This window comes from Camelus dromedarius, chromosome 16 (assembly GCF_036321535.1).
Source record: "Camelus dromedarius isolate mCamDro1 chromosome 16, mCamDro1.pat, whole genome shotgun sequence".
NCBI lineage: Eukaryota > Metazoa > Chordata > Mammalia > Artiodactyla > Camelidae > Camelus > Camelus dromedarius.
The window spans coordinates 42,988,239-43,010,851 of NC_087451.1; the positions used below are offsets into that span (position 1 = coordinate 42,988,239).

The window sequence follows — 22,613 nt, forward strand, 5'->3', positions numbered from 1 at the left end:
TTGAGGCCTGGACTTGAAGAGCCCGTCCTCCCCAGCTGGCAGGGGGATCCGGCAGCCCTCTGATGCCCAAGGATGGAACACTTAAGCACCTGAAGTTGGCAGTCTTGGCATGGACAGACCTTTTCTGCACAGGCTTCCCTAACAACGAAGAGCAGTGGATGTAGTTGAAAGCTTGAGTGGCAGCCAGAGGAGGGATATAAGAGCACCACATATGCCCCTTGCTGACCACAGGGACAAGGTCATGTTCACCTGCGTGATCCCAGGACCCACACAGAGACAGGCACAGAGTTGGTGTGATACCAAAGAATCAGCTGAATCAAGAATTTAAAAAACATGATATCAGAAGATTTTTTTAAAAAAAGAGAAGTCCAGAAATAGACATACATACATGTGTATGAGGACTTTTTAACATGATAAAGGTGGCATCTGAAACTGATGAGAAGATGGACTATTTTATATACAATTTTGAGACGACTGGGTAGCCATTTGGGAAAAATAAAGTCAGATCTATACCTGAACTCAAATACTAGGACAAATATGAAGTGGGTTGGAGATGAAAATACAGAGATCAACAATTCAAATGACAATGAACACTCAGTTCACAGAAAAGAAAATAATAGTGGCTCTTAAGCAAACAAAAAGATGCACAACCTTGCTCATCGTAAGCGATACCATTGGATGTTATGGAAGAGTTTGATAACATGGTTGTTGGGCAAGGCTGTGGGAAACAGGCACTGGTTGCAAAAGCTACCTGTGCTCTTCAAGTGTCTGTTCCTGGCTTGTCATTCCCAGCTCCCTGCAGTAATGGTAAGTGGGTCCACAGTGAGATTGCAGGACACTTAGACAAAGGTGCATCAGACTACTACATCCTGGTATTGCCTGAACTTTTGCAAGCACATTGGTCTCTGAACATGGATGTGAGCCAGCGGAGGGGCAATGACTCACATTAGCTAAACTCACAAGAAGTTGGTGCATTAAATAGAATGCTATATTTTTAATGTACAACAGGAGATTGTCATTTGCAATGACAGAACATGCATGTCTGCAATCCAAGGCACCTCACTGTGAAGATCAAAATAGCTGGGAAGCTAAATTAGTGAGCACAAGATGGCCTGATAAACATAGAAGCAAGCTGAAAGGTAGTGAAACACGGTGAGGGTCATAATAATTACTACAAGCCAGGAGGTTTGCTAATCGCTTTCTATATGTAAAAATTCCATTATTTAATATTTATACCTTCGTTTATTCAACCAAAATATACTAAGTGACCAGTATGTGCCAGGCCCTGTTCTAAACACTGAAGATATAAACGTGGAACAAAGGTCCCTGCTCCAGAGCTTACATGCTATTAGGCTAAAAGGCAATAAACAAATAAATGTATAAAATATCAGGTAATATGTACTATGGTGTAAAATAAAACCAGGTGAGGGAGAACAGGGGGCCTGGGTGAATGAGGGAGGATTAAGCACAGGACTATATGCCAGCTGTTAATATTCTCATTTTCTAGGTGAAGAGGCTAAATTACAGAGAAGTGACTTGCCTGAGATATTTTCCCTTGTGTTCTTTAAAAAAAAAAAAAGGTGGTTTTTGGTTTTGGTTTTGTTATGGGGGGAGGTAATTAGGTTTATTTACTTATTTATTTTAATGGAGGTACTGGGGATTGAACTCTTCCACCGACCCCCTTCCTCCGTTCGCTCAACCCCAATTCTCCTAGGTTTTGTCCTTAGATGAGAGCGGACAAAGACAAGCTCTGCCTGGGCCCAGCTTCCACTCATGCGCGCAGAGCTGGTGCCGAGAAGCGGGCGGAGCCACCCCCTACGACCACGCCTACCCGCGCGGGAAGGGCGGGGCATGCAAATTGTAAATGGGGCTTCAGCCGGAAAACGATAAAGCAACAAGAGATATACAATTTCTCTTTTATAATTTGGTGATAAAAATCTGCACAAGAGTCTAGTTTAGTGGCACCCACAGTACTGTAAAGAGGCAAAGGAAATGAGGCCTCGGGTGAGCAGTGAGATGCGTCACCATGAGTTGAATATGAATGCAGGAACGGCAGGAGCGGCGAAGGCAAGTAATGTAACACTGTTTTACTAAGTCTCTACGGGTGCTGTTATGTGCAGTGTTGGAGAAGTACGTTGTATCCGATGAATAAGGTAAGTCAGATTTTTAGAGTGGGTAATTAGAGTAGGTACTTGTTCTATACAATTAACAGGCTGACTTGATGAAGTTTTTCCGGAAACAGTTCTTTGTTTTGGGAGGACAAAGTGGTTGAAGAGATAAATAAAGCTCTTACTCGGTGGTTAGTGATCTGCGATTTTGCGATGTGTATTCGGCTGTTGAAAACGATTCTGTTTTAAGTTTGTGGTGGAATACTGGAAAAGTTGTAACGCGAGTGGTATCCAATTCGGCTGTTTGCGTTCATTACAGGAGAAAGAATTACAGTTTTTCTAAAGCTTCCAAGGGCTGCTGTTTGGAGCTTTATTCGAGTAGTGTTTTCTTAATTCGTGAGTTGGCATCGTTTTAGTGGAAGGGGGGTGTGTGTTATTACCAGCCATTGGAGACTAAAAAGATTTTTTTGTTTTCAGTCACCACAGCAAGAGATGAAAGTATGAACCCGAGCTGTGGATTGTGTTCTCTATTTTCTGGACAAAGGGTTCTTGACACCCGCGCATTGAACACTCTCACATTGACCCATTTTCTGCCCTTCTTTCCTCAATCGGTGGCATCACTGGAGCCTAATGGGCTCTTCACAAGACACACGACCTTCTCGCTTTCCATACAGAGAGAGAAGTGACGCTACAGTGAAACGGGGCAGCACTAAGCTTAGAGGCTCCTGTTGTCTGGGACTGGCTGGGACATCTTCAAAGCACAGTCAAATTGTTTCCTCTTTCTACAACAACCACGGAGAAGGAAGCTGGGCCTCTCAAGGTTCTGGAAGCAACACTTTCCACACAAAGAAATCCTGCCTGAGCTCATAGGCCAGGTGACACAAAAGATGTTCAGCTTGGAGTGGGGCCCGGAGCAGACGGCTCCAAAGCCACCAAGTGTGGTGGAGCAGCCCTGCTACTTGGGCCTCCAAAATCTGTGGACCCTACTGTGTTGGGGACAGGTAGCAGGTTAGCAAAGGAAAAGAGCTGGAGTTGGTGGCAAGCCAGAGGGGAGGATCACCTCGTGGGCCTTGCGGGTTCTAAAGCCAGGTCAGCCACCTGCGGTAGAGAATTCTCCACTTTCTGAAAAGCAGCTCCTGGTAAACTACTGGGCATTTTGTAGAACCGGATGGTAACTGCAGGACAATCAGAGACCTCTAGCAGGTCTCCAAGATTGTGACCTCTGTTAGGCCCACAACAGCAGCCATCCTAAGAAGGACATGGTACGTGAGGATTGAGTCTGAGCAGGAGGAGAGACTGGACCACTGACAGGTGGAATGACTCCACCAGCGTTTGTAGTCGGCCACTCCAGGACTGGCACGATGGGCATGTGAACAGTGGGGTCGCCAGGACAGCAGTGGAGGCCACAATGGACCTAAAACGTACTGATCAATTTGAATATATATAATTCACGCCTGCACACACACACACAAAAAGACAAGGCGGGAGCCTCAGTGGTATGCTCAAGGTCCTGGGTTCAATCCCCAGTACTTCCATTAAAATAAATAAGTAAATAAATAAACCTAATTACCTCTCCCCTGAAACAAAAAACAAACAAAAAATACGTATTTTTTGAAAAAGAGAGCTTTAAAAAAAAGATGAATGACACAGGAAAAGACTATTTGCAGGTCTATCACACGCAGTTTATCAGAGTATTCTATAAAGAGATCTGAGAATGTGATCAGAAAAACACAAACCATGCAATAAAATATGGCTAAAAATCACATAGTTCATGGGAAAGATAATGTCTTTTTTCACATACGAAAATATGTACCACCTACCTGTAATGAGAGAAATGCACATTTAAATAGCAGTGAAATATAATTTATAACCTGTGACTTTGGCAAATATACAAGTCTGATAACATACTGGGTTCTCCAGGTTGCAGAAACAGGAACTGCATGAGACCTCTCAGGGTGTCCTAGAGTCCCTGTCCTGACCTGTTACTCCCGACTCCTTGGGGCGACAATACCAGGGACCCAGAGAGTGCAACACCTTAGTGAAGGCACATGACAGCTGGATGAGGTGTATGTGGTACCAGCAGTAGCTCTGTGGGCATAACTGCCTGTGCACATCTATTTGAGCAGGCTACAGGGCATGGTGGGGGAGGAGTATTGACTCAAGTAAACCAAGCTCCCAAGGGGCCAGAAGGTAAAGTAAGTCACCTCGATGGGAGACGCTCCTTTGCAAGAATGTAATTATCTGAAACCATAAACCATCACTGAGGCACATGGAACCAAGCAGAGAGGTCTTGTATTGGGGAAGCCTGAAGAGCCATCACAATAACCACGTGCCACCAGTTAGGTAAGTGTGGCTGATATATTATCTCCTTAATACTTATCCATTACTCATCCATTTCAACAAATGAATGTAGGTGCTGGGCCCTGGTCTAATGAATGGGACAGAGTAAGGGAAAAAGCAGTCCAAATTGGATTGTCCCAGTAACGCGGTGGGGGCGTCAGATGTGGGGGGAGGTGGTAGGATCACAAAAAAGCACTTATACAACATGTCAGGTCTGGGGCAGCTGCTCAGAAACTCAAAACCATGTTAGGGCACCGAGGGGCGCCTCCAGTGAAAGTGGGGAGGGAGGTTGCTCAAAACAGGCCCCGTTAGGTTTTCTTAGGGCCGGGGTACCACAAGGAAATGAATTCAGAGAACTATCTGGCCGAAACGCTGTTTCTCCCTAGTGTTTGCTAGTGGAGGGCTGACTCCTGCTGGGCATGTCCACAGAGGGCCTCAGAGCTAATCTGTCGGGAGGGTGGGTAGGGTTCCGGGAGAACACGTAAAAGAGAAAAGCCAGGCGGGCAGAGAGTCCGGGAGTCAAGAGCCAAGGCAGGGTGAGGCAGGAACCTGACCCCAGATGCCACCTGCCCTTAACGGGAGCCGTCGTGCTACAGGCCTGGCGCCAGCAAACCCGTGTGTGTGCCACCAGCAGCCCTTCTCCCCTCCAAGGTCGACTTCCTGTTCTCACGGTTTCCCTCCTGTGGACTCTATCCCTTAGCGGGGCCTCTGCTCCAGACCCGGGCTGTGTCTTGGGGCAGGGTGATCAGCCCCGCAAGTCGACAGCCTACTAGCTGTGTGACCCTGGACAAGTGTCTCCACCTCTCTGGGCTTGGCGATCACGTCTGTGAAATGAGGATGGTAACAGCGTCAAACCGCTCTAGGGTCTCCAGGATCCAAGTGGGTTCAAACTTATCAAAGAATGCAGTGCAGTGCCTGGCACGTGACTGTCATGTATGTGATCAAGGTTCGTTCCCCGCAGGCTGGACAAAACTGATGAGTCAGTTTAGGGCAAGGGCCGACGGTGCTAGTGTCCCAGTCCCTACTACAGCTCACTAGAGGCTTTGCGGAAAACCAAGGAAAGAAATGTGCGCTCCCCTAGCGATCCCGGGGTCTCAGTTAGGGAACCTCGGGAAGACAGTAGGACGGAGGCTGCTGCACAGTCACGGTGGTTCCTGGCCCGGCTGTTAGTCCCCTCCACGCCCAAGGTCGGAGCTCTGTCTGGCGCCGCCCGGCTGATTCTAATCTCCCGGATGCCCAATCAAGGCCCCGGGGCTTCCTTCGGGAGTAAGCGGACCACAGCTCCCTCTAACCATCACTCTCCAGTCGCCCAGCTACAGCACCCGTCTTCAGCCAGGAGCTGGTATTTGTGCCACGGGCGGCGCTGCTTCCAGCTCCCCGCCGTCTTCTTCAGATCTGTGGTGCTGGAGTCGCGAGGCCAGGGGCGGAGCGGGACCAAGGTGGCACCGTGGTGGCCACGTCCCTTGGGCGTAGAGGGGCGGGGCATGCAAACAGAGGCTCGTTCTCCGGGAAAGATGGAGGCGGGGGGAGCAAAAGGAGGTGCGAAAGTTGACCAGGAATGTGGAGGACATCTACAACTTCAGTGGCCTGGAGATTACACAGGATAGAAAGCCAGAAATGTCGACTGGGGTGACATTGCTCACCGTGACTTCAATGTGGATGGCGGAGAGGACGGTGGCGGCGAAGGCAGTCCATTAGATATCGCTTTTTGGCCCTTTGGCTAAGATCAAGTGTAGTATCTGTTCTTATCAGTTTAACATCTATATACATTCTCTACCTGAGAACGAATTACTAAATGGATCTTTAGGGCAAGGAGCTGGACTAAGAGCTTGCTCCGTCTACTCCACGTATCGACCTGGTATTGCAGTGTTTCCAGGAACGGTGCCCTCCTATGAAGTGTGAACAGCAGACTGAGTGTGTTCCGGTTTGCATTTTCCTGTAATCTTTCAATATGGCGTGTCGCTCTTTCTTTTTTAACGGTGCAGATCCTGTTAGTTTCTTCTGTTTTTTTTAACTTAGGTTCTTATATGGTGTGAAAGGGAAATGCTTTGTTTTTTAATACCTTTGCTCTTTGTTGTAGGTTTGATGGAGTTCAGCAAGAAAGGCTCTCTGCTCTAGAAAGTTTGCTTTAACTTTTCTAAATGCACAATTCAAACCAAGTAGTAAGTGTGTTTATTAAAAACAACAACAACAAAAACTAAACTAAACCACAAGAAAATTAAGTAACTTGTCCTAGCTCGCCTAACTAGAAATTAGCCAAACTTAGCTTTGAACCAATGCTACGAAAGGGAAAAGAGGAACAGAGGGACACGTGGAAACTGAGAACACAGGTTGTCTTGTGATTCGTCTACAGTCTTGGAAATTCTTTACCATTTCTCTTATACCTGGGCCTGACACTCAAGAAGGAAGTTGTCACTTGATTATTTGATAAAGGAGGTGAAAGTGGCACTCTCACCCCACCCTTCATCTTCTGTGTTAGCCAGGGAAGGTGTTAATGAACAAATGGGAGTGAGGAGGGGCGGAGTGAACGAAGGGCCCAGCTTGTCATAGCAGCACCAATACTGCGGACCTACCCCAGTAGGTCTTGACAGCCTCACATCTGTAGCCTTTTCTCCCCACAAGAACTCAGCCCAGGACCTAGAGCACGGAGGACTGACTGCAGAGACCATTCTACCATTCCTACATCGAGCATTCACATGTTCATGGAGTGCCTGCTACGTTGAAGGCACCGCTGTAGCTTCTGAGCACACAGCACTCGGTGAAATGGATGAGGACCTGCCTCATGGAGTACACACTAGAGAGGGGAGAGGGGAGAGACAGGCAATAACTACAGGAGTTAATTGCAGGTGGTGATACATGTCATGAAGGAAAATAGAAGAGGGAGATGTGCTAGACAGGGAACGTGGGAGGGAACTACTCTACATGGGGGAGGGGTATGGCTCATGAAGGCTCTCCATTGCGACATTAGAGCCGAGGTTTCAGTGACAAAGAGAAAGGTAAGCATTCCAGACAGAGGGACAGACTAGTTGGGACCTACCCGCTTCCCCGCGTTGGCTCGCCCAGCTGGGTCAGATGCCAGCTGCTGAGTGGATGTTCTTCCTCAGAGCTGTCTCCCCACCAGACTAAGCGCTGAGCCCAGGGGCTGGTTCTTCCCATCCACAGCTCCACAGTGCCCAGCACTGTGCCTGCCGCACTGTAGGCAATCAGGACGGGAAATCTGGCGGGAATTCACGATTGCATGATGGAGTGATTACAGGTACTCCAGGGGCATCCATCCGTAGCTGGAGGTCTCCTGCTCTGGGATCCTTGAGACCTTGGTGGGGGTCGGCAGGGAATGCCTGTAAAGCCCTGCACCTCTAGGCAAGGTCTGGGCAGGACTGAACTCTCAGACCTTCACTGGGGAGAAGGGGTTTCTTGGAGGAGAATAACAAGCCATGGGAGAAATGACACGGGAGAGAGAGGCCCCCCCTCAAGGCCTGGCGGGCTGAAACCCTGGGCTGAGAGTCCTCGTGAGTCCTGTCCCTCACCAGGAGACTGGCTTGGAAAAGCCACTTTCCCCTGGGAGCCTCGGTTTCCTCGGTGTGTAGGAGGCGCTTATGATTCCCTACCCCTTTCCCGAGGACAACCCACGCGCTAGAGCAGGGGACGGTACAGGGTGGGTGGAGCTCACCTAGGAAACGGTTGGGGACATCCTTGTCTCCGCAGCATCCCAACCAAGTCCCTGTCTGAGTGGCAAGTGAAGGGAAGAGAAGGGTCTGCAGGAGTAGGGTGGGGAGGGGGAGAAGCGGATGCCCGGGAGCAGCTGCAGCCTGGGAATCACAAGTCCCATATTCCAACCCCCAGCTTTGCTTTGCTTCTTAAGCATAAAATGGGGAAAACGCAACCTACTTCTGAGAATGAGCATGAAAAGAAAAAAAAAAAAAAAAAAGTGTGACAGGGCCTTTCAGGTACCTTTTCCCCTACCGGACGCCCTTTCAGAGGGAACTCCCCCCCCAAACCAAGTGCCAGGCCCAGCCAAGGGCTGGAAAGGAGCAGATGCTGTCCCCTGGTGGATGTGTCTGTCACTGCCTGATCCCTGAAGAACACTGGAGGAGTAAGGGGGGGAAGCTGTACGGGTTGCTTTGCCCCCTGGAGTCTTCCTCTCAAACAGGGCCTTTCCTACAGTTTGAGGTTGAGAAGAGAAAATCCACCCTTTCAAGTTTTTCCCTGGAGGTGGGATCATATTTAAAGGGACATCATTTGAGCAGGAAATGTCATGTCAATTACATTTCCCATGCTTTCCTCTGAGGGCCTAATGGCAGGGGCAGGGCAAGCTGAGGCAGGAGGAGGCTGCAGGGCGGGGAAGGCTTGAGGAGCTCACTTGCAGCCGTGTGGTGGTGTCTGCGGGGACAGATGTGAAACCGTGCCCCAAAGGGTTAAACAGAAACTGGTGACCAACAGAAATTCTTGAGTTCGTAATACAGGTAAGGGAAGAGCTTTCTAAAAACCCCTTGGCTTGTAACCTGCCTTCACTGACCAAGCGTGCCTTAGTTATTTTTTGACTCCTCAACCAGCCCGATAGATAACACCTCTGACCTATGGGTCCCTGTGGTAACAGGGGCTTCGGTTGCTTTCCGGGAACTTGGAGTCGGCTCCTGTCCATTTCAAGCTGGCTAGGACTGGTTGGGCCCGCAGACCCTGAAGTCGGGCGTGCGCAGGTGTGGGATGAACCGCTATCTGACATCAGAGGGATGAAAACTCCACCCTCGGATCTTGCTAAGCCCCTCCGTTTTTTAAATTTTTTTTAACAAGCTTCCCATGAGGAAGCATGACACTCAGCTAAGCTGGTGCAGAACACGGGTTACCTCACCTCTTCCTGGCCTCCAATCCCCCTTCCCCAGTCCTGAGACCAAACCTGCTTCTTTATCCCACAAAGATCTCAAGCCCCTTGACGTTGCGGGAGTAGACTTGAGATTTGTTCTCCTGTCTGTCTGTCTCCACGCTTGGCTGCCTTGTGAATAAACACTTTCTCTGCCGCAAACCTCAGCATCTCGGCGCAGACGAAGCTGGCTCGGGAACAGGTCCACACGGGGACAGACGAACAGCATCCCTCTGCACGGAGCCTGACACTTGGGGAGGCCTCGGCTGGAGCAGGGGACTGGGGGGATTGGCAAGAAACAGTAACTGGAGCCCCAGGAGGGTGATAATGCCCCGGAAGCAACAGCCCCAAGGGGAGGGACAACGGAAACTAGAGAGAGGCGGCGGGGCAGAGGCGAGGGGAGAGAGCCAGGCCCACGGCCCGAAGGGAACGTGCCCACCGCCCCGTTGTCCAAGCTGCTGGGCTCCTCGGAGCTGTCACAACAGGGGCCAATCCCCAGTGACCTTATATGTTTGATTCAGTTTTTTTACTTGACAGGAGATTTCTCTGCCAAGTCAGCCATGATTGTCTGGCCTACGTCGTAAGGAGTGTAGGTTCGAATAGTGGTTCTCAGATTTGAGGCTACGTCAGAATCACCCGGAGGACTGGATAAAAGCAGATTGCTCGGGCCACTTCCAGGGTTTCCGACTCAGTCGGTCTTGGGCTCTCGGGCTCAGGATCTCTGACAAGTCCTGTGGTGATACGGATGCTGCGCAGGCTGGGGACTAACTGTACTATAAGGACCGCTGGCTTGGAAGATGAGTTCCAATCCCAGCCTTAACATTTCCCACTGAGCCCTCGGGGCAGATTCCTTATGTCTCTCAGCTTCAACCTCTTCTATAAAACGGGATGAAAATACTTACCTCTTAGCAGCTCTAAGTTTATCTCAACCAGTAAAAAAAAAAAAAAAAAAAAAAAAAAAAAGTTGGCCCGGGGAGTCAGTTTAATCTTCCTCACAGAAGATACAAAGTGACATGTACAAATTGACCACCAACTGCCGTTTCTTTTCCAGCGTGTGTGACCTCAAGCATGGCTCCTCAGTCTTTAACGTGGACACGAGTCCCCTGTGGACCTCATGAAAATGCAGATTCTGGTTCACTAGGGGTGACGGACTGAACCGCGCCCCCAAAGTTCACCTACTGAAGCCCTGTTTGGAGATGAGGCCTTTGGGAGGCAGTGAGGTTTAGACGAGGTCACGGGGAGGCGGGGCTCCTACTGGGGTGAGTCCCCGTGTGAGATGAGGCACCAGAGAGCTGCTTCTTTCTCCAACACGTGACGACACGGAGAGAAGTCGGCCATCTGCAAGCCAAGAAGAGCGCTCTCGCCAGAACCCTCCCAGGCGGGCGCCCCGACGGGGGGCTTCCAGTCTCCAGAACTGTGAGGAAATAAATTTCTGTTCTTTGAGCCCCTGGCCTGTGGCGTTTTGTTCCGGCGGCCCTACCAAACTGGGAGCGGAGGTCGGCCTGCTGCCTGCGTTCTGCGTCTCCCACCAGCTCCCGGGTGGTGCGGCCGCTGCTGTACGCGGACCACGCTTTGAGCAGCAAGGGTCTGGAACAGATGACTGGAAAGCTCCCCGAAAGGCTGTATATTTTCCCTGATGAGGAGGACTTTAAATGGTCTCCTGCAAATCTACGACAGAGATCTGTTCGTGCCGTCCCCAACCCCTAACAGGTCTGGCCCATCAGAGACGCTCAGCAAATCACTGTCAGGGAAAGGAGTGGAGGAGCCGAGGGTTGTGTCTGACAGTTGGGGCCGCCTGGCCTCGTGGGAAGAGCTCTGGACTTGGAAGACCTCTGGAAGCGTCGTGGGTGAGTCAGGCAGCCCCTCTCCCTCTGAGACGTGGGGATGAAACACGTCCCCCGGTGACCGTGAAGGTAAAGTGAGATGATGACCATGAACGTGCTCGAGGCAGGGCCTGGCTCACACACGGCGGCACTGAAACACGGCCCCAGTGTCTCGGCCTGTGAATTGGAACTCCTTGATCCAAGGCTCCTGTTGGCCTCCCGACCTGGAAGCGAGCTGCCTGTCGGGGGTCAGGGCAGCCAGGAGGGTCCGCAGCCAGCCCAGGTGGGGGTGGGGGGATGAGGGGTGGGAAAGCTTACATCGCGGTGTAGTTTTTATTTCATACAAGATGTCGGCTGAAGAACCGCTTTTTTGTTTCCTAGGAACTGGAAAATACTGCAACGCCTGGCATTCACCCGTTTGCTCCCTATTGAATGGTTGGTCTTTTATAGTAACTTCCAGGAGCTCTTTATGTAGTAGAAAGATAAGTACTTTTTCTGTGGTTTGGGTTGCAAATATTTATCCTTACTCTACTTGTTTTGTCATCAATCGCCCGTAACTGATGTGACACAGGCGGGCGGGTGGAGACAAGGCCAGGCCAGAAGCCGTTCCTGCCCTCAGGGTGCGTCCAACCCAGGATGGGGACTGGAACACGTGTGAAAGTGGCCAGAACAGCAGGCAGGACACAGGAGGAGACCAGAGAGAGAGAGAGAGGAGCACTTGGGGTATTTGGACCACAGCAACCCCCTCCTCAGGGAAACCAAATGAGTGGGTGTCAGACGGCCTGATACACACAGATCTGAACAGAGATCGTGGGACGACGAGAGGCCTTCAGAGTCATGTCAGGCGCAGGCTAAGCACATTAGATATCGTGTCATTTGACCCTCATTTCCGTTCGTTCAACAAATATTGATCAAGTGCCAAGGACAGACGTACCGAGCACTGTCCTGGGTGCTGAGGATAGAACAGCAATCAAACTCTGTACCATCAAGGTGAAAGGCAATGCAGCCATGCCGTCTGCATATTTGTGAATTTACGGCTAGATCTAGGTGTCCGTACGTCTGTATCTGCATGCATATCTGTGTCATGTGGCAACCATGGGTGTCAATAACGACTTGGCAGCCGGCAGAAAAATAAAACCAGGTAAAGTGGGGTGTGAAACAGGAATGCTAAGTGGGGGGTAGGTGGAGGTAATTCACAGCACTGTAAGATGGAATTACCTCTCTTTTACAGCCAAGAAGTGACTTTCCCCAGAGCGCACGTATTAAGTCATTCCCGTGGGCTCGCATTCCCACGTGTAGCTTCACAAGTCCCCTGATCTGAGCGGCACTGTCATTCTCCCCATTCCCCAGTTTAAAGAAACGGAGGCCCCGTGTAGTTAGCAGGCCGCTCCAATGCAAACCCTGACTGTGCTCCCGTTCAGCTGCGTGACCTCTGGCAAGCCGCTCAGCCTCTCGGCACGTCAGTCTACAACAGTGCTTTCCACTAGAAATACGTGAGTCACGTGTGGAACTTTAAATTTTCTTAGACACAGGAGAAAAATACAGAGACAGGTGGAATTCAGTTTCGTTGTTTATTTAACTGAGGATATCTAAACTATGACTTCAATCTGTGATTAATATAAAAATTACTGAGATATTTTGGAGTTTTGAATCCTAATTCTTCGAAATCCCATACGTAGTTTTCACTTACAGCACATCTCGAGGAGGACGGACCACGATTCCAGTGCTCCCTGGCTACAGGCGGCCGGTAGCTGAGACGGCTCAGGGCAGCAGAATGGGGAGGAGAAAAACCAAGCGGGGACTAGAGTGGAGGGAGAGAGAGGGAGACACTTGCCTTGGCCAAAAAGTTTAAGGGAGCCCCCAAAAGCCCAGTAATCAACATAAACAGCTCGATCATCTGATACACAAGATAAGATGAGTTGTGCTAAAATATGATTTATCTTGATTACTGAAGAGTGTTTTTTGGCTGGCACTCCCTTCAGTGTTCCCCCCCCCAAGGCAAGTTCCTCACTGGCCTCACCCTAGTCCTGGCCCCGGATGATGGTGATGATGACGACGACGACGACGACGACGATAACCACCTCATGGAGCCATGAGGGAATTAAATGAGCTAATACAGGTAGGGTGGTCCGCGCAGGGGTGGGCACTGGGAGGGGCTCAGGCAGCACCTGGCATCAGGCCGTGTGTGTTGCAGGGTGAAATGACCGACTGGGTTTCAGTCTTACCTCCATGATACCTGCTGGCATTTCCGAGATCAAATGAAAGAAATAGAAACTCCCCAACTAAAGTGAAGTTCTGTTGGGAAGGAGGCTGGGAAAGGTAAATGCTGACTGCGGGAGCCAGCAGCCTTTGGCACAGAGAAACTGTGCCGCTGGGAAGCTTTATCCCCACTTGGCCAGAGGCCCGGTTGCATTGACTGGTCTGGATGCCCAGTGCATCCCTGGCAGTCGTCTCCTCTCTGGTGTCCTGCCACCCTGGCCACATCTTCCCTCTTCACCCCTGGATCGGGCCAGTCCCCTCCTCCTCATTGCTTCTTTGATTCAGTCTGTTCTGTGCAGCTTGTATTCACTCAACAAACGCGTGCTGTGCGCCTATTGCTACAGGCCGCGCACTGGGCTAGAGCTGGGATCCAGAGATAAGTGCCGACGAGGGTCACCGCCGTCAGTGATGTCAGATTTCAGTGGAGACGATAAAGAATTGACCTAAAGGGTGGTGAATGGGGTACTTGAAATGAATGACGGGGTGGGATGAACTATATACGAGGGCGGCTAATCAGACTGGGGGTGGGGTGCGGAAGAGCTCTTAAGGAAGGCTTCCTGGAGGAAGTGACAGCCCAGCGGAGCCCAGAGGATCTGCATAAGAAGTGGCTAGGTAAGGAGAAGGTGTAGGCACACGAAGTCTCAGGCAGAGGGAGCTTTCTGTACGAAGCCCAGGATATGGTCCATTGGTAGAAGCACCGAAAGACGCAGGTGCCGGGCTTGGAGAGAATCCCTCCAGCTGCCCTGTCTGGCCCTGCCCATCCGCCTGCCGCCTCGCAAAGAGGTTACCCTGCCGGCTCCGGGAAGCCCCGCTCCAGACGTCCCGCTCCCCGGACTCAGGCTGAGCCCCTCTTCCGACCACACGGAGCTCGTCTTTCCGCCGGCGGAGGCCTACTTAACACATTGCAGTCTGGGCGCTTCTAGCGAGTATGTCTTGGGACCTTGTCTTCGGGAAACCTCTCGGGCAGCAGGTCCTTCCACAGGCCCCTTGGCCGCCCTGTATCCTCCTCTCCAGTTCTGCCTGTCTTTTCTCTCCGTTTGTATCAAAGAGGAGCACCCCCTCAAGCCCAGCCGCTTCAGCTCTGGGCGCCCAGGGGCGGTCCCGAGGGGGGAAGTCGGCCCTCGTAGCCACGCCTCCTCGGGCGGGAAAGGGCGGACCATGCAAATTAGAGATGGCGCTTCAGCCCGAGAAGGACGAAGCCGCAAAATATACACAATTTCTCTATTACAATTTAGGGAATAAAAAAGCTGCAGAAGGCTCTAGTGCAGTGATACCCACAGTACAGTCAAGGAGGCACAGGAATTGAGGCCTCGAGTGAGCAGGAGAGGCATCACCGTGAGTTGAACATGGATGCAGGGAGGACGGTAGGGGCGAGGGCAACTCGCTAGGTATCGCTTCTCGGCCTTTTGGCTAAGATCAAGTGTAGTATCTGTTCTTATCAGTTTAATATCTGATACGTCCTCTATCCGAGGACAATATATTAAATGGATTTTTGGAGCAGGGAGTTGGAATAGGAGCTTGCTCCGTCCACTCCACGCATCGACCTGGTATTGCAGTACTTCCAGGAACGGTGCACCCCACCCGGGGAAATAACTGAGTGACATAATGGCAGACTGCGACCTGGCTACTGGCTTATCCAACCGACAGCTTAGTTGTTCTCGGCTGTTCTTGGCTGCTTTTTTTTTTTTTCCAGCTAACGGCTGTTGTGGGGTTTTTTTCGGCGTGCTCGTTTTCCTCGCCAGCTTTTTCTGTGAAGGCGTGCAGGCTCGCAGACACAGTTTTTTCGCAGCTCGGCGGGTCGCTTCGCGGAAGAACGACCCTAGCTGGCAGCTCCCGGTCAGGGCCACGATAGTCCCCCGGGGGTAAGCCCCATGGGGACTCGGCCTTCTTGGCTGGGAGGCAGGAGAAGAGAAGGCATGGCCTGGGGGAGGGGGACAAAGGCAGGGTAAGAAGGTTTGAGCAAGGTTAGGATTGTTAGGATTGGACAATTGGAATAGGGTTCCATAGGATTCCGTGGGCCTTGGGCTATATTACATGGGGCTGTTCTCTAGCTGTCAGATAGCAAAGCTCAGGGGACTGACTAGCTGGAGTGTGAGCGTACATAGAGGGGGCAGTTGCAGATACGCGTGCTACAAGGTTGGTTTGCCCATGACAGCAGGCTCCCAAGGCAAGTCGGTTGCATCTCTAGGAATTAGCTAGTCCTGGGAGGGGCAGTCTCTTCCAGGCCAGCAGGCCCGCAAGATGTCAAGCATTCAACGTATAGAAAAATTTAAAACATGATTCATACACAGTGGGTGATCATCCTATTTGAACTTTTCAATCTAGGGATTTCCTCGGGGTAGAGGGTGGAAAGGAAAAGAGGGTGCTTGTAGAAGTTTTCGACTCGAAAAGAGAGTGGAGGCATACACCTCTCCTCCCATGGCATCCGCCCCACCCCCACCCCCACCCCTAGACACACACGAGATCAGATTCCAGGGAATGGTATGAATTAGGGTTTATTCATTCAAGAAATAATGTATGGAGTGGCTACCGTGTGCTAAGACCCAGTGACAGGTGCACAGGTATAAAAAAAGACAGGCCCTGCTCAGAGAAAGTTGATAGTCTCCCTTGGAGAAAACAGAGCAATAATTCATTATGAGTGCGCATGTGCACATGACTTTCCTAATCTGAAATTCCTAAAATCCCTTCCGGTCAGTTCAGGAATTGACCACACTCACGGTTCAGCAAAATACACCCTCAGTTGTTGCAAGGCATTAGTTTCTTTGTATCCTGCTTGTTGAGAACATTCACGTCATTTGATGCAGAGATATTAACGTGCTTGATTGTAACTAGAGTGTTTCATAGAAACAGTCCGTATTTCTAAAATCTGAAAAATTCTGAAATCCGAAACCTATCTGTCCCTAAGGATCCAGCATGGGGGTTGGGAGGAAAAAACAAAACAAAACAAAACAAAACAAAACAAAACAAAACAAAACCCACAACACCTTAGAGTGCCTGAAGCCAAGGAAGGACAGGCATTCAGGAAGGGCGCTTCAGCATCTAGGGGATGAGAGGTCAGAGGGGATCCCAAAAGGAATGTCCAGGGGACAGTTGGAGAAGGGGGCGGCGGCAGCAGCCATCCTATGATGGACTTGACATGTCGGGACGGAGCCTGAGCAGGAGGAGGAGAGGCAGTGGACACGCAACGTACACGATGACTCCACCAGCACGTATAGCTGGTCCCCCCGGGTCTGGCACGATGGGCACATGAGCAGAGGGCCACTGTGGCAGCAAAGGTGTCCAGAATGGGCCCTCAGTCCTGAACTCAGAGAGGCACTAGGCCTGGCCCTTTCTAGGGTTGGGGCATGGGGGGATTCGGGGCTCCTCTAGCCGCCATCTTTGTTCAGAACCTCCCTCTAACTGGCCAAGCCCATCCTTGCTTCCTCCCTTCCTCGACTTTTTCAAAGCATTAAGCACCCCCCACCCCCATCAACCTCCTGCACTCTTCACTGGGTCTCAGCGACTTCCAGGATGACCCAACTCCATGTTATGACCCAGACTCCAAAAGTCAACTGTTTGCAAAGCACTGATCACTTTGCCTATACAAAATACATGTCTGCACAGGTCAAAAAAGGTGAATGAAACTGGGGGAAAATATTTGCAGATGTATCACAGGCAGGGTTTATCTCAGTATTCTATAATGAAATCTGAGAATGTGATCAGAAGAAACCAAACCACTCAGTAAAACATGGACAAAGATCACACAGTCCACGGGAAAGATAATAAATTACGGTTTTTCACATACAAAAAGATGTGCCACCTACCTATAAAGAAAGAAATGCATATTTAAATGGCACCGAGGTATAATTCATAACCTGTGAGTTTGGCAGCGATTCCCAAATAGCTGGGAAACCATAAAGTGACCACTGAGGAACATGCAACCAAGCAGAGAGGTCTTGTACTGGGGACGCCTGAAGGGCGGTCATCATATCCACCCACACCCTGGGGCTGGGCGAGCTGGTTGATACTGCGGATGGAAACAATCAATAAGCTAATCTATAAGAAGAACAGAGGAGAGTTTTGTTAGAGCCAAACTGAGATCTACAGTCTGGGAGGGGGAGGCAGCCCCTCAAGCTCTGATGAGCTGCTCCAGAGAAGCACGGTGGTGTTCCGCACAGTTTTCTGTCTTGTCCCAGCAAAGAGCATAAACCATGACAGGGATACATTCCTTTGAGGTTTCCAAAAAAGACAGATCAGCATGGGCACAGGGAGCCAGTCTGGCCTTGGCGCCTGGGACGGGAGCCTCATCGTCGCAGAAGTCCTAGCATTGACATCTCGGGAAGGGAGGTCTCTGTCTCTCTCTTCAAAACCGACATTCTTTAGTTCTGGACAATGCACCCTTGTCTTCCGTGGTTAGAGGAAAGCAACGATGTACTTTTGCTAGGCCTCAAGACAGGCTGTTCAAGATAGCACAAAGGTCACACCAAGTCATGTATAAGCCAGAACCACCTCCCCATGTCATCTTCTTTAATCCTTCTCCATCGACCCCGACTCCTGCATTTCACAAGTATATCGGTGCCGGGCACTGATCTAAGTGGTGGAAAACGCAGTCCAAGCGGGAATCTTCCCAGTAGCTGAGGTGGGGGCAGGGTAGGGTCGGAGAGTCGGAGAGTGGGGGAGGCAGGGTTACAGCCAAAGCAAAGCACCTATATAAACATGTCGGGTCTGCCGCAGCTACCTAGAAACTCCAGACCAGGTTGGGGCACCGAGGGGCGCCTCCGGTGAGGGTGGGGAGGGAAGTTGCTCAAAACAGGCCCCGTTAGGTTTTCTTAGGGCCGGGGTTCCCGCGAGGAGATGAAGGTTCAGAGAACTATCTGGCCAAAACGCTGTTTCTCCCCAGTGTTTGCTAGTGGAGGGCTGACTCCTGCTGGGCATGTCCACAGAGGGCCTCAGAGCTAATCTGTCGGGAGGGTGGGTAGGGTTCCGGGAGAACACGTAAAAGAGAAAAGCCAGGCGGGCAGAGAGTCCGGGAGTCAAGAGCCAAGGCAGGGTGAGGCAGGAACCTGACCCCAGATGCCACCTGCCCTTACGGGAGCCGTCGTGCTACAGGCCTGGCGCCAGCAAACCTGTGTGTGTGCCACCAGCAGCCCTTCTCCCCTCCAAGGTCGACTTCCTGTTCTCACGGTTTCCCTCCTGTGGAATCCCATCAGTTAGCGGGGCCTCTGCTCCAGACCACGGCTTTGTCTTGAGGCAGGGTGATCAGTCCTGCAGGTCAACAGCCTACTAGCTGTGTGACTCTGGACAAGTGTCTCCACCTCTCTGGGCTTGGCGATCACGTCTGTGAAATGAGGATGGTAACAGCGTCAAACCGCTCTAGGGTCTCCAGGATCCAAGTGGGTTCAAACCTATCAAACAAAGAATGCAGCGCAGTGCCTGGCACGTGACTGTCGAGCCTTCAGGGTTCCTTTCCCTCGTTTCCCACAGACTGGACAGAACTGATGAGACATTAGGGCAAGGGCCGACTGTGCTAGTGTCCCAGTCCCTACAGCTCACACTACAGGCTTTGCGGAGAACCGAGGAAAGACTGTCCACCCTCGTGGCGATCCCGGAGTCTCAGTTAAGGAGCTTGGGGAGGAGGGCGGAGCGGAGACAGGTGCACAGTCACGACGGTTCCTGCCCAAGGGCCGGGCCTTGCCAGGCGGTCCACGGCGGACACTGCTCTCCCGGATGCACAGCTACGTCTCCGCGACTCGCTTCGGGACTCACTTCGGGAGCCCGCGGGCGGCTCTCGGCCCGCAACTCCTTCCACCAACCGGCTCCCGCCGCCCAACGGCAACCCACTGCCTTCCGCCAGGAGTTGGTGGGGTGCAGCGTGCGCGGGGCCGGACGGCGGTGTGGACACGCCCCTGGGGCGGGGGAGGGCGGGGCATGCAAATAGCGAGTCTTCCTCTGGGGAAGGTTGGGGGGTCCCAGGAGCAAAAAAGGGATGTGAAAATTGACCAGGAGTGCGGGAGACAACTGGAGCTTCACAGGTCTGGAGTTACACAGGATAGTGAGCCAGGAATGTCGGCCGAGGGTTAGGGTGCTCACCGTGAGTTGCATGGAGATGCAGGGAGGACGGTGGCGGCGAGGGCAACTCGCTAGGTATCGCTTCTCGGCCTTTTGGCTAAGATCAAGTGTAGTATCTGTTCTTATCAGTTTAATATCTGATACGTCCTCTATGCGAGGACAATATATTAAATGGATTTTTGGAGCAGGGAGTTGGAATAGGAGCTTGCTCCGTCCACTCCACGCATCGACCTGGTATTGCAGTACTTCCAGGAGCGGTGCATCCCCGTCTCGGGGACATGATAACGGTAATGCCAAAAGCAGACTTGCCGTAGGAACTCTTCTGGTAGTTTTTCGAGCTTTCACCTTTGGTTTTTGTCGTAGTAGCGAGCCGGCTGCAGCAACAAGCTGTCTGTCGGAGGTACCTCACGACGTGGACTCTTGTCTTAAGGTCGGCTTATGAGCAGTTTCTTAGCCGCCTTCCGAGTCTCCCAGTAGAAACGGCGGTATCCACGTAGTTTGATAGCTTTGACGTGCTTGGGTGTCTTTTCGTGTTCAGCGGCGGGAGAAAGCACTGCTCTGAGCCGGGCCCAGGCGGAGTTTCAGAGCCCCGCGTGCGAGGCGGGAGGTTTGCGGCAGTGCCACGGCAGGAGCAGAGCTCAGGGCTTGAAGTGCTGGAGGTGAGCACAAAAGACGAGCTTTTTCTCCACGGGCGCTCTACCTGCTCACAGTCACATGTCTGCTGACGCTAATGTGCGAAGCCACCAGGACCAGTCTCTTCTTGCTCCATCCTCGTTTATCTCTCAGCCTCCCAACCTCCTCCTCCCGAACCTCCTGAAACTCAGTGACCTGTCAAAGCTGCAGTATTTGCTGCCTCTTTTTTTTTTTTTTTTTTTTTTTTTTTTTTTGGATTGAAGTGTATAGTTGACTTACAATGTTGTGTTAGTTTCAGGTGTACAGCAAAGTGATTCTGTATTATATACATTACATACATTGATTCTTTTCCATTATAGGTTATTTTACAAGATATTGACTATAGTTCCCTGTGTTATATAGATGCTATACAGGAGGCCCTTGTTGTTATTTTAGGTACAGGAGTGTGTGTCTGGTAAGTACTTTTTTTTTTTTAGATTCCACATGTAAGTGATATATGATATTTGTCTTTGTCTGACTTACTTCACTTAATATGATAATCTCTAGGTCCATCTATGCTGCTGCAAATGACATTATCTCACTATTTTAAAGCTGAGTGATATTCCGTTGTGTATGTGTATTGTGTATACACACACACACACACACACACACACACACACACACACACACCCCACATCTTCTTTATCCATTCATCTGTTGATGGACATTTAGGCTGCTTCTGTGTCTTGGCTATTGCAAATAGTGCTGCTATGAATATTGGGGTGCATGTATCTTTTCGAATTAGAGTTTTCCCCGGATAGGCAGAGGAGCGGAATTGCTGGATCATGTGGTAAGTCTATTTTTAGCTTTTAAAGGAACCTCCTTACTGTTCTCCATAGGAGCTACATCGATTTACATTCCCACCGACAGTGTAGGAGGGTTCCTTCTTCTCCACACCCTCTCAGGCATTTATTTGTAGACTTTTTAATGATGGCCATTCTGGCCAGTGTGAAGTGACAGCCCATTTGTTAAGTGTTTTCTTGACATGCCTGCTTTACTGACTCGACCTCTGCCCCTGAGGTTGACCCTGCCGGCGGAAAATTTAATGAAGATCAGTTTCTGGTAGAAATACCCAAGTAGGATGCCCATGTCGTTAAGTTGAGCACCGCCTCCAATTTTAGGTGATTGAAATCGGATTCCTTCAGGTAGCCCTCAAACCGGCTCTGCCAGGACCCCTGCCTTCCAGAAGGAATTACAGGTAACTGAGATCATACCTGCAAGGGTCTTCTCTGATAGGGAAGGAAAATTTGTTCTACTTACCTATCTATCTATCTATCTATCTATCTATCTATCTATCTATCTATCTATCTATCTATCTATCTATGTACCTTGGCGGCGGGGGGGATGGGGGGTGGTTGGGGACGGGCCGGGGGCGAGGCTGGTTGAAATCGTCCAGGTGTCCCAGCACCACTGGGCAGCAACGGCCCCAGAATCTCTCGGGTGGGGCCGGAGGCTCGGCGTACTTCTCAACTCTCCAAGTGTTTCTGCTGCACCTGTGGCGCCCAGCAGCACTGCTTAGAGCGTCCAGTGAAAACGCCGGCCGCAGGCCCCCTTGTTCTGCCATACTGACTTTTCCGTGACAGTGAAAGTGTTTGCTGTGCTCCTGCCAATCCAGTCATGAATCGGTGTCGGACAGTCCCAGGCTGGCTTTGCGTTTAGCACACAGTAGACACTCAGTGAAGAGTGGATGGACAAGGAACTACTGAATTCCCAGTTGTGTCACAGACATACGGCCACCCAGTCTAGTGGGGAGGCCCACGGACCCACACTGGAATATGTTGAGGGCAAGTCCCATAGCTTCCACGTTGTGTGGCCCTCCCCACCCACCCCAGGTTTGTTTTGCGAGTCGGGACTGATGACACCCCCCCCCCAACACACACAGACCCACCTGCACCAAGGGGGTGTGAAAAGCTTTATAACTCACGAAATGAGGCTTTCCAGCGACGGCAGGGTGGCTCCCCCAGCAAGTTTGAAAATGGCCTGAGAGGGAGGGAAGGAGGCCAGGTTGGCGGTGAGCAGAGGGGCCAGGGTGAGGCTTTTCCCATCAGCTGGCTCAGACATAGCAAGGCGTGAGGAAGAAGGAGTGGCGAGGCTTAAAAGCTGTCAACAGCCCAGCCTCAAAACAGGGTCAGACTCTCCACCACACCCTGCAAGCTGCTTTCCCCTCTAGGAGATGTGGGTGGAAAGCCTCCTTCGACGGGCGCCGAACAGAGGGTCTCGGGACCTTCTGTGAGCCTGCCTTCCACGGTGGACAGTCCACAAACGCCCATCGGGTCAGAGTCTGTCGGCCCACCAACAGAGTCTCGGCTTCTGCACACAAAGGTTTCCTGGGCCGAACTGCCTCGGTCTGATCTAAGGAGGGCTCCGGCCAGAGCTGAGGTAGGGGTGGGGTGGGGGGTTGGGGGGTGGGTTGCGGGTTCTCCGAGAGAAGCTGAACAAGCTGGCCGAGTCTGAGATATGGATGAGCCTGTGAGGGGATGGACTTGAGGGTTGGGGGACGATTAT

General features: G+C 51.2%; 1 long non-coding RNA gene and 3 other non-coding genes across 5 annotated transcripts; all 4 read left to right on the plus strand.

Annotated features, from left to right (window-relative positions):
- Nucleotides 1-1,890: 1,890 nt before the first annotated feature.
- Nucleotides 1,891-12,735, plus strand: LOC116157783 (uncharacterized). 2 transcript variants are annotated; one of them, XR_010384603.1, is made up of 4 exons: nt 1,891-2,153; nt 2,586-7,704; nt 10,358-11,153; nt 11,511-12,735. It is a non-coding gene; the product is annotated as an uncharacterized LOC116157783 (long non-coding RNA). The 2 variants fall into 2 exon arrangements; XR_004141993.2 differs by having other exon boundaries at nt 2,586-11,153.
- LOC116158040 (U2 spliceosomal RNA) lies at nt 6,149-6,340 on the plus strand. Its single transcript, XR_004142268.1, has one exon. It is a non-coding gene; the product is annotated as a U2 spliceosomal RNA (small nuclear RNA).
- Nucleotides 12,736-14,778: 2,043 nt separating the features above from the next.
- LOC116158038 (U2 spliceosomal RNA) lies at nt 14,779-14,969 on the plus strand. The gene has a single exon (XR_004142266.2). It is a non-coding gene; the product is annotated as a U2 spliceosomal RNA (small nuclear RNA).
- Nucleotides 14,970-19,513: 4,544 nt separating this feature from the next.
- On the plus strand, nt 19,514-19,704 carry LOC116158036 (U2 spliceosomal RNA). Its single transcript, XR_004142264.2, has one exon. It is a non-coding gene; the product is annotated as a U2 spliceosomal RNA (small nuclear RNA).
- Nucleotides 19,705-22,613: the final 2,909 nt, after the last annotated feature.